The following is a 14,629-nucleotide window of genomic DNA, read 5'->3' as shown; positions in this document are numbered from 1 at the left end:
CAGAACGAAAAGCAACCTCCTGAAAGGGAAAAGATTATTATAAATGATTTGTCCAATAAACGGTTAGTATCCAAAATATATAAAGAACTTATACAACTGAACACACAAATAAACAAAAAATCCAACTTTATAAAATGGGCACAAGACACGAATAGACATTTCTCCAAAGATGACATCCGGATGGCCAACACACACGCAGGAAGATGCTCAACATCATTCATCAGCGGGGAAGTGCGTATCAAAACCACAGCGAGGTATCAGCTCACACCTGATCAGGATGGCTAAAATCAGAAACACATGAAAGGAGTGTCGGTGAAGATGTGGAGAAAAACCCTATACACTGTTGGTGGGAATGCAACCTGGGGCGGCCACTGCGGAGGTTCCTCAAAAAATTAAAAATAGAATCACCATGTGATTTAGTGATTCCATTACTTGGTATTTATTCAAAAAATATTAAAACACTAATTTGAAAAGACAACATGCACCTCAATGTTTATTGTAGCATTATTCACAACAGCTAAATTATAGAAGCAACTCAACTACCCATTGGTAGATGAATGAGGGATAAAGAAGATGTAGTGTGTGTGTGTGCGTGTGCATGCCTATGGTGGAATAAGAAACAGATTCTAGGGACGCCTATGTAGCTCAGCGGTTGAGAGTCTGCCTTTGGCTCAAGGTGTGATTGATCCTGGAGTCCTGGGATCGCGTCCCACATGGGGCTCCCTGCATGGAGCCTGCTTCTTTCTCTGTCTATGTCTCTGCCTCTCTCTCTGTGTATCTCTCATGAATAAATAAATAAAATATTTAAAAAAAAGAAACAGATTCTAAACTCTAGAGAAGAAACTAATGCTCATCAGAGGGGAGGCGGTTCGGGGGGATGGGTGAAAGACGTGATGGGGATGAAGGAGTGCACTTGTGATGAGCACTGGATGCTGGATGGGAGCGCTGAATCACTTCACTCTATACCTGAAACTATTATAATGCTGTAGGTTAACTGCATTAAAATAATAATAATACAAAAAAAAAGAAGAAAAAGAAAAAAAGAATAGATGGGTGTCCCTAGTTCTCCCTCCTACAGCCCAGGGAGGAAGGGAAGGGAGGGCAAGTGGAGCTGACCCAGAATTTACCTATTTTTCTCATGCCCGCAGGCTGTCACATGTCTCACGGCCTCATTTCTACTGTTTGTCAAACCAGCATCCACCAACACACCCCAGAGAGCTCATACAACCCACAGGCATTCATTATTGTTCCAACCACATTCCTATCCAGCATCCCACCCAGCCCTCTGGTAACAGGTGGTGCGACTGAGAAGACAATCTCTCCTGGTGAAGGTAAAAAGACCTGACGGGTCAAAGGCCAGAACTAACACTAGTCGTGACCGTAGTCATGTACACTGGTACAAAAGCTATCCCGCAGGCCTGCAGGGAGCTTCAGGTTGGAGTTACCCCATATAAGGAATAGTCATCCCGTGGTGGGGTCAGGGAGGGGATGCCGGGCAATGGGCACTGGAGGGCACATTATCAATACTGGTCAACACGTCCTGTGCACAACAGTTGTCTTTGGCTTCCTTTCAGTTAGCTCCCGACGGTTCCTGCGGCCTGCTGGGGGATGCGCTGCTGAATACCTGCCTCATGCAAGGCAGGGTCAAACAGTCATCAACTTTACAGCTGGATAGATAAAGCCAATATGGCGAAATGTCAGCAGTTCCCAAATCTATGATCACCGGTATATCCCTCCTTCCAGTTACAAAGGATACACCAATGCTCATTCTTTCATCTGACATATAAATGGGGAAAACTCCGTACGCAACAGTTGAGTAGATCATCAAAACACAGAACCAACGTGTAACACAATTAATTATAATGGTTTCTTAAGAGGTCATCCGTCTGTCATCAACTCATAGGACAAACTTCATCTCAGCCATGACGGCGAGCTTCTGGACACCGCTGTTGGCTGGCTTGGAAGCCCGGTGATAACTCAATAAACCCGAAACGCCATGATGCTGGTGTGCGCTCATGTTCTACTGGGTGTCTGGTGGTGACGGTCAGGTGTGTGGCAGTGGACACTGACTAGGCCATGGGTTAGGCAATTGCATCAGGGCACACCAGGGCACATCTTTGCCAATTCCTGCCCTTTATCAGATCACATCATGTGGCTGCCCATGTCAACGCCTCCTGGACAGCTAGCTTCCCAGACGGCTCCCTAAAACAGTGCCTGTCATTCTTCATCCTTACCCTTTCCTGGCCTGACATCACTCTATTCACGGGCGTTTTCATGAGGAGAGCATCACCAGACAGGTTTCCGTTTTACCTCGAGGACCCAACAGTTGGGAGACCGGTCTCTATAATTTTAACGTTCGATGCTACACATGATGTTATATTGAATTAATACCTGTAGGACTTTGAACGTATAAATGGTTAAATACCATTTTTGTGCCTTTTACCATGGAATAGAGTCCCATATTCTTTGGTTGGTAGACATACTCGCCCCGCTGACTCACACAGGAAGGGTTTCCTTGGCGGACGTCAAACACCCCCTTCTCTACAGGCACAGGTGAATCAGGGCTTTGACAGACACGCCATCCATGACAGACGCCAGCTTTGGGCTATGCTTGCTGGTACCGGGCTGATAAGTGGTGTCTGACTTATGAGGACAGTTTGTCAACTTTTGAGTGTGGGTTTTAAAAAGTGATTTAGAGGCAGATTCATAATTACTTGCTTTCAGTGTAAAATTATCAATCTTGGGTGGCTGGGGGGAATTTATGGCACATGCCAGCTCTTTCGGGGGAAGACTTTTATAAATTACCTAATACTTGATTTGCACCCCACCCCCCTAAAAGTGCGGTGCCATTCATTAAATTAACACCTGGATTTACAGCCAGCTGTAAACTCAGGACACTGGATCTCAGATTTTAGCCTGGGAGCTTTGGGGGACATGGGTGTTGTGGTTCGACCCCCAGGGGACAACATCTAGAACTGCAGTAACATTGGGAGTTAACACCCAAGGACCTGGATGGAGCCCATGGAGGGTGGGTGTCCCACCCAACGTCGCACATGCAGCAGGTGGAAGTACAGCACAACCCCACGTCTCTGCTATCCAACCAACACCACCTGCCTGGCCCTAAGGACCCGCTGAGCCTTGGCCAGTCATGACAGCACAAGGTGACTAATCTCTGGTACCATATGCTTGTCCAGAAGGGACTTTAACAGGTAGGAACACTGACTTTTCCTGCTTCATCCTCCACTGGGTTTAGAAACCAGAGACTCCGGGTCGGAATGCCTGTGCCCTCCGCGGAGATCCAGTGATCCCCGTAGGGCCGCGTGGCCATCCCCGTTTGAGGACACCCTGCAGCTTGCGTCATCCCTTTTTCAGAGTCACTGGCCAGGGGACAACATCTCTATTTTTTTTTTTTTTTATCGAAACGACTCTACACCCCAGGGCACCTGCCCAAGGACGCTGGTCATTGACTAATTACAGGTTTTAGAAGAGGACGGTCCCTTCTTCCCAAGGATCGCATCCGTGGCCCTTCACCAGCCCATTCTTCCTTGTTTGTCACAGTTTCACAGCAATATTTGTATCCGGGGGATGAAGTTTCTGGAAAGAAAAGAGTTCAGCAGATACTCCGCCTTTCGCGGGGCAAGACTCCCCGCGGACGTCCGATGGCTGCCGTCCCGGATCCCCGCAGGTCGGGCCTCTCTGCCAGCTGCTAGCTCTAGGCAGGAACTCATTATTCGCCGTCCGGGGCAGGCCTGCTGCTCCGCTGTATGTGCCCAAATCCCAGCATTTGGGACGTTTGCTCTCGAGAATCCCTACCCAAACAATCCCCCGGCGGCCTCCCACGTGCACATCTAAAGTTTGGGGTTGTATTTACAAGGCTGCAATCTGCCTATGTGCAGTGCATTTCCCTTACTCGGATTCTTAGCTCTGTCTCTGGGGAGAAAAATCATAGATTTGTCCAGATGATAGCAGCTGGAGATGTACGAGGGACGGCGGATTCCTTGACGGGGGCGTTGACTTGCTTCAGGGAAAATCAGTCTTAAGGGCCTGCGTGTGGGAAAGAATGCCAGAGGCATTTTGCCGGGAAAGAACCAGAGAGGGGGACAAAGCAGGAGCCACGGTACAAGAAGGGCGACGTGACTGCGCAGGAAGGCAGACAAGCAGGGCTCACGGAGACACGCAGCACGCAGAGCTTTCCTTGCCCCTTCCCCGAGCCACTGAGATCTGGGTCTTTCTAGGACAGTGATTATAGGGTCCGGCCGTAGAGGGAGGTCACCCAATGGCCATCAACAACCCGAGGGCAGTACTCATGCGCCGTGGGTTCTAAGAAACTGGGTGACCCCTCGAGAAATGTGCCTTCTTGAATGCCTGCTCAGGCAGGGGAACGTCACGGGGAAGAGGACGCGGGCGTGAGGCTCTCTGTGGGGTGATCAACATGCTCTCGCGCTCACTTAGGGCGCTCCCAAGACTCTGTAACCTGATAAAAACCACCGGATCATACGAGCGGGTGAATTAAATGACGTGGAAAATGTGCCTCCGCGCTGTAAACATGCCTTTTACCAACTCCGACTGCATTTTTTAAAACAAATATATTCCCTTCGACTAGAGTGCGTCCTCATGGGCCCCCGTCCACGGCATAAGGAGCTGCACCTTGTTTGATTCTTATCCTTTCTGCTGAATGTGAACGTGCAGACAGGATGGAATTTTCTCCCCAGGCTCCTGTGGGTATACACTGTAGCATGTCACAGGCTTGCTGGGACCTGCTCTGGCAACGGGGATTCGGTGGGCCCTGCTGCCCTAACTAGCTTTGCCCTCACGACGGATGCGTCCACACAGGCTGCTTCGTGTGGTCTCCGTGGGCGGCGGGTGAAGGCGCCAAGGCTCTGCCCACCGGGCCGTCGAGCCGGGCAGGCAGCTTCCTGGGACACCAGCAGGACGGCGGGCGGCTGCGGGATGCCTCGACTGGGAAGGAGCCTCACCAGGGTCTCTTTCGGCAGCGGAGCCAGGACAGGGAAGCAGCAGGCTGTGCAGACTCGGGGACAGGGTGGCTTGGAGAGACTGCAGATTTCGGGGGGCGGGGACATGCAGGATGTTGTTCATCACGCCTCTTTTTTTTTTTCTAAAGATGTTGTTTATTTGCGAGAGACACAAAGACACAGGCAGACGGAGAAGCCCAATGCGAGACTCGAACCCAGGACCCCGGGGTCACACCCTGAGCTGAACGCAGACGCTCAACCGCTGAGCCCCCCCGGGCGCCGTGCATCGCCCCTGTTGGAAATGTGCACACCTGACGCTCTCAGAGTTCACGGATACCGCGACGTCACGCCTATTAGTAAGATACCCAAAGAGAGAACAGTATCTTCAAGATTACTTCCTTGCGAGGGTGGAGGTTTTCAGATCACCGTCTAATTTCTATTATCAAAAGGCTGCCAGCGGTGCCGGTTCTCTCCAGTCAAATCGACTTAAATTCAATTTTCGCTATATTGTACACGGAGGCACGGACAGAGAGCGCTATTTCTAAGCAAGCTTCCCACGAATGCAGCCCGGAGCGGTCGGCTTTGGCTTCCAAGCGTGTGGCGAGAAGGTCCATTGCAGGATCTCCGTGCTTGTGACGTGCCTGGAAGAAGCACCAACTGCGCATCGTTGCCGGAAACGAGCTGTGTTTCCTGCACGCCACAATGATGGATGTGGGAATATAATAAACGATGTGCCATAGGGAAAACTCTCTCGGGGAAGTATCCCTGCATGGGGGAGGCTACAGGTCTGGTTAAAAAACACAAAATCTGTGGGATGCCTGGGTTTAGCACCCGTCTTCGGCCCAGGGTGTGACCCTGGGGGTCCTGGGATCGAGTCCTGCATCGGGTTCCTTGCATGGAGCCTGCTTCTCCCTCTGCCTGTGTATCCGCCTCATTCTCTCTCTGTGTCTTTCATGAATAAATAAATAATCTTAAAAAAAGTAAAATAAAAATAAAAAACACAAAATCCTAATTCTATGCATATAGTTAAGTAATGGTTGGCACCACTGCAAGCAGGCTGCCGAACGACCGTGACGTTGGTAGCAAAATATAAAAAGGCCGCGCGAGTGATCCCAAATATCCCTACTGTTTAACTGTTACAGATCGAAGCGGCGTTCACCTCTCCACCTTAGGTCCCGACTTGAAGCAACACAAAACATTATTCTCCGAGTATAACTTTATGCACAAGGTTCATTCGGCATGAAAGATGCAAATGCAAAAGGCGTGACCTAAACTAAAGTCACAGGAAGAGCTTCCGCTAGGAGACGTTCCCTGGCAGGTAGTTTGCAGGCAGCTGGGAGCGTGGGGACTTCTGTATGTCTTGACAGAAGGCCCCCAGGACTCGGCATTGTCGATCTGTGCAATGGATCCGATCAAATACATAATGAGGTGGCCCGTGGGTGCCACGTCCCGCCCTGTACCAGGAGATGTGCCGCGGCCTGATGAATGGCTGGGCAGTGGCCAGGAGCACTCTTTGCTGAGGATAATTTGTAATTACTCAGCCATTTCTCTTCTATTATGTCTAATAAAATCCCTAATCTCATAATTTGTCAGCTGGATGCAATTGTACCAAGGGCGAGGACACGGGCGTCGGAAGCGCGATGGAAAGCAGCACAGCAAAGCCAAACGTAACGGCCCCTGAGAGGCCTGGACTTGGATACTCCTAAGGCGACGGCGCACTGCTCCGTCCTCCAGACCTCAGAGCCCATGGTTCTGTCCCCGGACCCAGGTGGCGGTGACACACCGCAGGGGAGGAGCCAGGTGCCGAAAGATTCGGGGGTGACCCCCTGGGAGAGCTGCTGGCTGGGGATGGGTCCCGGCCAGCCTGTTTGCTCCCAGCCCCAGGCCCAATTCAAACTCAGGAAGCAATTCGACTTCCCAACTCGCAGTCCTGGGAGGCCAGCTGGGATTTCCAGGCCTGAGAAGGGAGCTTTAAAAAAGACTTTATTTATTTATTCCTGAGAGACCCAGAGAGAGAGAGACGCAGAGACACAAGCAGAGGGAGAAGCAGGCCACCCACATGCAGGGAGCCCGACGTGGAACTTGATCCCAGGACCCCAGGGTCACGCCCTGGGCCCAAGGCAGATGCTGAACCGCTGAGCCACCCGGGCGCCCTGAAAATGTGCAGGTATTCAAAGCTGTGGTGCAAAGCAGCTCGAAGAGTTGCAGAGCCCCAGGACATGACCTGGCGATTGTGCCCGGGAGCAGACGCCCGTGCACCCGCACACGGCTCCGTTCAGAGCCCCCGGCAGGTGGAAAGCACCCAAGGGTCCCACAGCGCGTAAATGGATACACAAAATACAATCTATCCATGAAACAGAGTATGATTCAGCACAAAATGGAACAAAATACCAACACGCGCTACACCAGGGTGAACCTTGGACGGGCTGTGCCCAGTGACAGAAGCCAGTCCCCAAGGCCACGGAGCACTGTTTACACGATGTCCGGAATCCAAGTGCCCAGAGACAGAAGTGACATTTGTGGTTACCATCGGCCGAGGGGAGGGAAATGGGGGGAAAGGGCAGTGATTCAGCAAGATCTAGAGCTAGACAGCCAGTGGTTGAATGTGCTAATGCCTCTGAGTCCTGTTCTCCACGATGGTTAATCGTACTGTATGGAAATTGCAGGCCAACAACAAAAAAAGCATTAAAGACACGCGGTTGCCCAAACTGATTTTTTAGGTTGTTCATCCCACCTTCTGCCATCAATTCTAGTCACATGAACATACTACACCGGACATCGAGGTGTGCACAAGGGCTAACCCCCTAGTGTGACTGGAAGCAGGGCTCGCAGCCACAGCTGGTGGGGGTGGGAACCCCCCGCCCCGTCGGGGTGCAGGGACACGAGCCTGTGTTCCGGAACACGTTCAGGGTGGGCGCCCAATCAGTGAGAGAGCCCGTGCCGCTACGTGGCCTAGTAGGACAGTGCGTAGGCTCCAGGGCGAACCCAGGAGCAGCGTGGTGGGGGGCGCACACCCATGGGTGCACAAAGGGAGAGGCAGTCCCGGGCGACCCCATCAAGCCTGCCGGTTGGGAGGCGCGCTTCTTGGTTGCTGCCCATTTTCAGAGGGGTCGCCAGCCCCCTAGACGTGTGCCCGAGCAAGACAAGGACAGGCTGTGAGGACTCCGAGCAGATGCTGGCCTCATACTGTGAGATATTCCCTCTGTGGTGGGTCCCCCATTCGCTCGTTATTAGCAAATGAAAATAAATGATGCTAACAGGAGGTAGTGAGCACCAGTGCCGACAACCTTGGCACAAACGTCACTTTCTCCAAATGTGTGTTGGTGACCAGGTCATTCGGTTCCTGGCACACGTTTTCTACATCTTATTTAGGCTCCCAGCTCCACCCACGAGAAGGCACCTGTGCAGCACACGTTTCTCAGCATAGCCTCTCGGCTTTCAGCCCCTGGTACCCACACCTTTGTGTGATCCTCTCGTCTTGAGAGCGAGGGGACCTGTGATGTGCTTCTCAGCAACAGGATATGGGAGACGCGAAGGGACGTTGCATGTGTGCTTGAGATCTCTGATCAGCTGACCTTGCTAACCAAATCGCGGGTGGGCCTGGCCTAATCAGGTGCATCGCCAAACGCAGATTCCAAACAGAAGAGATGCTGTCCCGCAGGCGTTGATGACACAGTCACAATGTGAAATGTCTACAGGGTGGGTCAATCCCAGGGAACTAAAACCTCCGTGTCCCAATCACAAGGAACTAGACTTGCACACACTATGAGTGCGTAAGGTTGGAAGAGGATCCCAAGGTCCACATGACCAAACAACCCAGGCTACATTTTGATGCAGACGTGTAAGATCTTGAGCAGAGGGCCTAGTTAAGCCATGTCCACACACCTGACCTCCAGATCCTGCGAGGTAATCAGTGGGTGGTATTCGGAGCACTTACATTTGTGCTAATTTGCAACGGATAGCAACTACTACGGTATCGACTTCCAGCAAAATAGTGACAACACTACAGGCTTTTCCCCAGGATGCAAACCCCACTATTTTCAGATGCAGTGCTCTGCCCCCATCAGCAGCCAGAAACAGCAGCTACGGATCATGTCCATCAGCCTCACAAAGACCAGGCCTCGATCCTACAGCTTTTCCCATGATTCTGTGACCTTGGCACATGCACAACTAGAAAATCCCTTTCTATCCATAAAATAGGATATCAACTGGCATAACGCAGAACAAAGTTGTGACACCTGTTACTACGTGGATGAATCTTCAAAATATGAGACGGAGTAGAGGGCGGCAGTCACAAAAGGCCACACGGCGTAGGACTCCATTTACAGGAAATGTCCTGAATAAGCAAATATAACAACATCTGTGGTTACTGAGGGCTGAGGGCAGGGGGAATGGAGGCTTTGGGGGAATGATTTACAGAGTTCTAGAACTAGAGAGGCACTGGCTAGAAGGCACTAAATGCCTCTGACCTATACTCTTTCCAATGGTTATTTGTGTGCTATGTGAATTTCACCCCGATTAATAAAAGCATTAAAAAGAGATAACAACACTGAAGTTTATTTATGAGTAAGGCCGCACTGAGTTTGTCACTGTCAACCCCAAACCTCCTGAGTCACGCACCCAGCTCTAGACACCTGCCACTATAACCTCCTTGATGAATGAGCTTGTCACTTGGGACTACTTTGCAACCAGAAGCTCTAGGAATCCACTTCATGATGCCGACTATGGTGAGTCGGCCCTCGTGATATGGGAATTCTTTGATAGGGCTCAGAATGCCCATGAAGCAGATGGCTTCTGACACCCCCTGGGTGAGTCACACATGCGGTGTGTGCTGGGGCACAAAAGCTCCTGACCCTGACACATCTATAGAACACAGGTTTGTTTTTCCCGCCTTTAAAGTAGGGCTCATCACACAGTATCGCGTCAGGCAAACCAGTGATTGTCAACGGGGGGGGTGACTCTGCCTTCCGGGGGACATTGGACAATATCTGCAGACATTTGTGGCTGTCACAGCTTGTGGACAGTGCTCCTGGCCTCCACTGGGGAGGGGCCAGGGATGCTACTAAATACCCAACGATGCACAAGACAGTCCATGATGCCAGAGAATGATCTGGCCTGAACAATCAGTCATGTTCAGGCGGAGAAGCCTGCTTTAGGTCAAAACTCTGCTACTAATTTTTCAGTGTTTTTCCATACCAGTGGTTGTGAACCAGGGTGACTCTACCCCCCCCCCCCCCTTAAATATTTGGTAGTGTCTGGAGTGATTTTGCTTGTCACTGTTGGGAGGGTGCTATTGGTGTCTCTTGGATAGTATCCAAGGATTCAGCTAAATATCCCACAATGTGCAAAATCCACCCAAAACAAAGAATAATCCAACCCTGAATATGGACTCTGCTCGGGCTGAGAATCCCTGACCTATAGAACATGTGCTCGCCGAAGAGCGACTAACTTCTTCGCTAACCCAACAATGACTTTGTATTTGCGCTTAATGGAACCCAACGTCTGGCCTTTCAAAAGTCAAGACATGCTATTCAGTTCAGTATCCCGGCCATGGAATCCCAGATTGGGCCATCGTGACCCCCCATAGATTTGAGTAAGTGGTCCTTGCCTCCCAGGTGCACAGGCTGGGGAGTAGCTGGGGAGCAGCGGTCGGAAGCTGCTTATCAATGGGCATGGCGACCAGAAGACACACAGGTTCAGCCCCGCTTTTCTGGCTGAATTTAAGCTTCTGACTATTCTCATCTTATTGCAAAGCTTGCAGAGCTTACCGAAGTCCTGAGGTTTGAGGTGGTGGAGGGTACCCCTGAGGGGATTGCGACATAGTTTGATACCATAAATGGGAAAACAAAACAAACAAACGCACATGGTGCAACTATCACATGATGGTTCAAAGTCACACACAGGCTCAAAATGAACTTTTCCATGCTTAAATTTAGAACTCTAGCTGCCCAGGCTCAAAACACAGACTCTTGGAGCCACGTGTTTTTCACAGTTCAGTGTTTTCTTTTTTTCTTTTTTTTAGATTTTGGAAGGTAATTAAAAAATATATATATATTAAAAGTATGCAAAAGACAGCTGCGACGTTGAGCTGCCCCTAGGACGCTTTCTGATGCTCCTAATGGGCCCTGTTTTGTATAGAACCGTGCTCATTGTATTACACCTCCTAACAATTCCAAGAAACAAAAATCTGTACCCACGTGAGGTGGTGGATGTTATTGGAACTTACTTTGCAATATGGATTGAGTCATCACGATGTGTATCTAATCATCCATCTTATACTCTAAACCCACCTGACACTGTATGTCAGTTACATCTCAGTAAAACTTTGCCAAATATGTTCATCTGTTCTCTGGTTTTACTGAATGACAAACCTATATTCCAGTTTACTGTGATATAATTGACAGATGACGGAGAACTTCAAGGCACACCACGTAATGATTTGATATCCATACATACTGCGCTGTGACGAGCAGCACGCAACATGCAGACACACATATATGGAAAGACACAATGGCAGAGCGGGCATGTGCCACGTAACACACCCTAAACGACGTCCTGGACACTCGCCTGCAGTCACACATATAAATACCTCTGCAGCAAAACAGGATGAGTATTTGCATTCCATGGGATGAATACAGACTGTTCAATTTTACATCAGTTTCCTGTTTGTTGCTGCAGAACTGACAAAAATAAGCTACCCCAAAACCTTAGTTTCCAATCCTCCTCTTTCTTTTGTTCTTGTTGGTTATGGACAAAGGGGCGTAGGTGTGTAACTCAGGAGGGAGCTCTTGGAAAGGATTCAAGGGGTGCCTGGGTGGCTCAGTGAGTTAAGCATCTGCCTTCAGCTCAGGTCACGATCTTGGGGTCCTGGGATGGAGCCCCAAGTCAGGCTCCCTTGCTTCTCTCTCTCTCTCTGCCCCTCCTCTTGCTCATGCTCTCTTTCTTTCTAACAAAGAAATCAAATCTTAAAAACAACAAAAAAGAAGTCAACGCACGAGACACTGGAAAGCCCGCCTATACTGAAAAGGATGCTGGCCAAGTCACTCCACCTTGTATAAGCCCACACGTCCCTTGCAACAGAGGAGGCAATCAGAGACACAGGACACCCGTGCCCAATGGCGACCCAGGTCAGACCAGCCGGGACAACCTCCAGCACAACCCAAGAGCTTCCTGGAACCTTGGGAAACAGCTGAGAATTGTTGCAAGGCTGGTCTCCAGGCCTCTAAGCAAGCGACGGTGGCTCTTCCTCCCCAGGAAACATTTGGAATGTCTGCGGACAATTGCGGAGGGGGGCGGTGGCAGCGTCCTATGGCATCTAGTGCCTAGAGTCTAAACATCCTGCAAGCACAGCTCGGTCTGCTGACTGCCACAGCTGAGAAACCCCAGGGCAGACAAGTCACTTGTGAAGGAGGACGTCCCAGTCCTGCGTCTATCTCTGCACGCGACTTCCCCCCAGCCCTGGAACGACCAAGAGGAACAGCGGACCTGGGGCCCCCTCCGTCTTACCTCCGTGCTTTCTATCCGAGTGGAAAGTCAAGGGCGCTATAGTGAATTAGCCCGGTGTGACTCTCTGCCCTGCACTTCCTCCTCGTAAGAAGCACCTAATTATTATTGACATTGGCACCTGCAGTATTTACACTGAGTGTTTGTTTTCCGTCTTGGACAACTCCAGAGGGAAGACTGGACTTCTGTGTCATCATTGCAAAATCTTTCATTACCTAAATCCCAAGGGTGCCAGGTAAGGGCTTGTTGACTCAGCCACCAAGTTTTACAGGGTTAATTTCCAAACAAGGTAGGAATGTTAATGAGAGGACAAGACACAAACAAAACAGCAGAGATGGAGAGTGGTCTGGAGGACAGGTCTTGAGGTTTTTACCCACAAACTTTTAATGCTTACTTCACATCAGCCTTTTAAGGGACGTCTGACATTTATTACTCAGTTTTAAATGCAAATTAGGAGTCCTTGTATCTTTTTTTTTTTTTTTTTTCCTTTCTTCCATGCACTGAAAGCTTTTACATTTCTGGATCCTGATATCACCAGTTGTTATGTTATAATCTCATTATAAATGAAAATGGGGCAATTTCTCAGTTGGTAAATATTAATGTCACTGTAGACACCAATTCCTGGGGAAAATCTGTCAGGTACTATCACGCGTTTGTCAAGGCACGCGCTGCCTATCTGACCACAGAATGGAATAATGTCTCAAGAAGAGTTTCACCATTTTTAGTGACATCATCTCCAAAGACAATTCTTTTTATCACCCCTCCAAGTCAATCCTCAAGGGCTAGCTCAGAGGATGGAGTCAATGCACACACAAAAAATATTGCAGGGCGCCTAGGTGGCACGGTCGGTTGAGTGTCTGACTCTTGGTTTCGGGTCAGGTCACGATCTCAGGGCCATGGGGTCAAACCCTTTGTCAGGCTCCGTGTCTGGCGGGGAGCCTGCTGGGGAGTCTCTCTCCCTCTCCCTCCACCCCTCCCGCCGTGTGTCTCTCTCTCACTCTCAAATAAGTAAATAAATCTCCATAGAAAAATGCTGATTCCAGATAAGAACTAAGCAAGCACTCGACGTCATGATTAACTAGGATTGTTCACTTGCAGGAGGACAGCACGGAAGGTTTATCTGGGGCGGAGGGCAACACCGTACGTGTGGCTGGCTCACATTCCCGGATTGCGGGTGCCATGCGTTACAAAGCTCAAGCTGTCCTGCATGCTTATCTCCTATATCTCATATAAATTTCAGAATAAAGAGCGGTCGATTTCTGAGCCACTTATCACTGCTTACTTAACCCTGCCCCTTCGTGAAGATGGTCTACGCAGCCAAACACGGCCTCCAACACCGGACTAAGGAACCCCGCACCCGACAACAAAACTGTTAAAAAAAAAACAAAAAACAAGCCTGTTGAGCCACGTATCTACCAACCGGGATCACTCGTGTTCTGCTTTTGTGTTCGAGAACACCATTCAGTCGTGACAGACTGTGTATCCGGACACTTAAAATGAAAAATAAATATTTCAGAAAACATTTTTAAAAAGCTTACAAAAAAAAAAAAAAAAGAGAGCAGAGCTGCTATAATTCTGTTTCCTCTTTAGAAAAGCAGCACGTCGTAAGCTTAGGATAACCCCAACGTTTCAGGGCAGATGCCCGACGGCAGGTACATCTCCCTCACGTTCATCCTATCCGGATCGGAAGCACTGATGCTCATATTCTGATACACAGAGTTAATTCGATTTCTCTTTGGAGGAACCTACAGCACACAACGCACCTCTCCGTTCGCTCATTTCCTCTTGGGTTTCTTGCCTCTGGCCTTTCCATTATTCTCTGTATCCAGCCTGTGTTTTCAAACCACCACTTTAATCCAGAAAGGAAGGAAGGAAAAGTGTTTGGCAATCGCTTGCTTTCTCCCCGAAGACCTCCCAGTTTCAGGGCAAAGGGACAAATGAAAACAGATGAATTCTTGTAGGCGGTTCTACAGGTTTTAAAACCTTAACACAACAGGTAGGAAGGGACAAAGTTTCACGATTCGCACGGAAGATCACGGACAAGGCCATCTCCCGGGGCTCAGGCTTAGCTCTGCGACGTGTTTAATTAACTCTCACCCTGCATGCGGTCGGAGCATTCCAGAAAGGGGCCGACAGAGCGACTCTTGGATTTC

At 49.7% G+C, this 14,629-nt stretch overlaps 1 protein-coding gene across 3 annotated transcripts in view; it reads right to left on the bottom strand.

Moving 5' to 3' along the window:
• Nucleotides 1-14,629, bottom strand: part of STS (steroid sulfatase) — a 152,433-nt gene that overhangs the window by 137,597 nt on the left and 207 nt on the right. For 2 of the 3 annotated variants that reach the window (XM_049107484.1, XM_035711891.2), the window contains exon 1: nt 12,480-12,562. The exons of the other annotated variant lie outside the window; for it this stretch is intronic. The gene's annotated coding sequence lies outside the window, so the exon portion shown is untranslated. Of the gene's footprint in view, nt 1-12,479; nt 12,563-14,629 lie in introns of those variants that run through there. 3 annotated transcript variants of the gene reach the window in all.

The sequence above is a fragment of the Canis lupus genome, chromosome X (genome assembly GCF_003254725.2).
Source record: "Canis lupus dingo isolate Sandy chromosome X, ASM325472v2, whole genome shotgun sequence".
In the NCBI taxonomy this organism is placed as follows: Eukaryota; Metazoa; Chordata; class Mammalia; order Carnivora; family Canidae; genus Canis; species Canis lupus.
The sequence above is the reverse complement of the archived record's forward strand: the minus strand, read 5'-3'. Positions and strand labels throughout refer to the sequence as shown.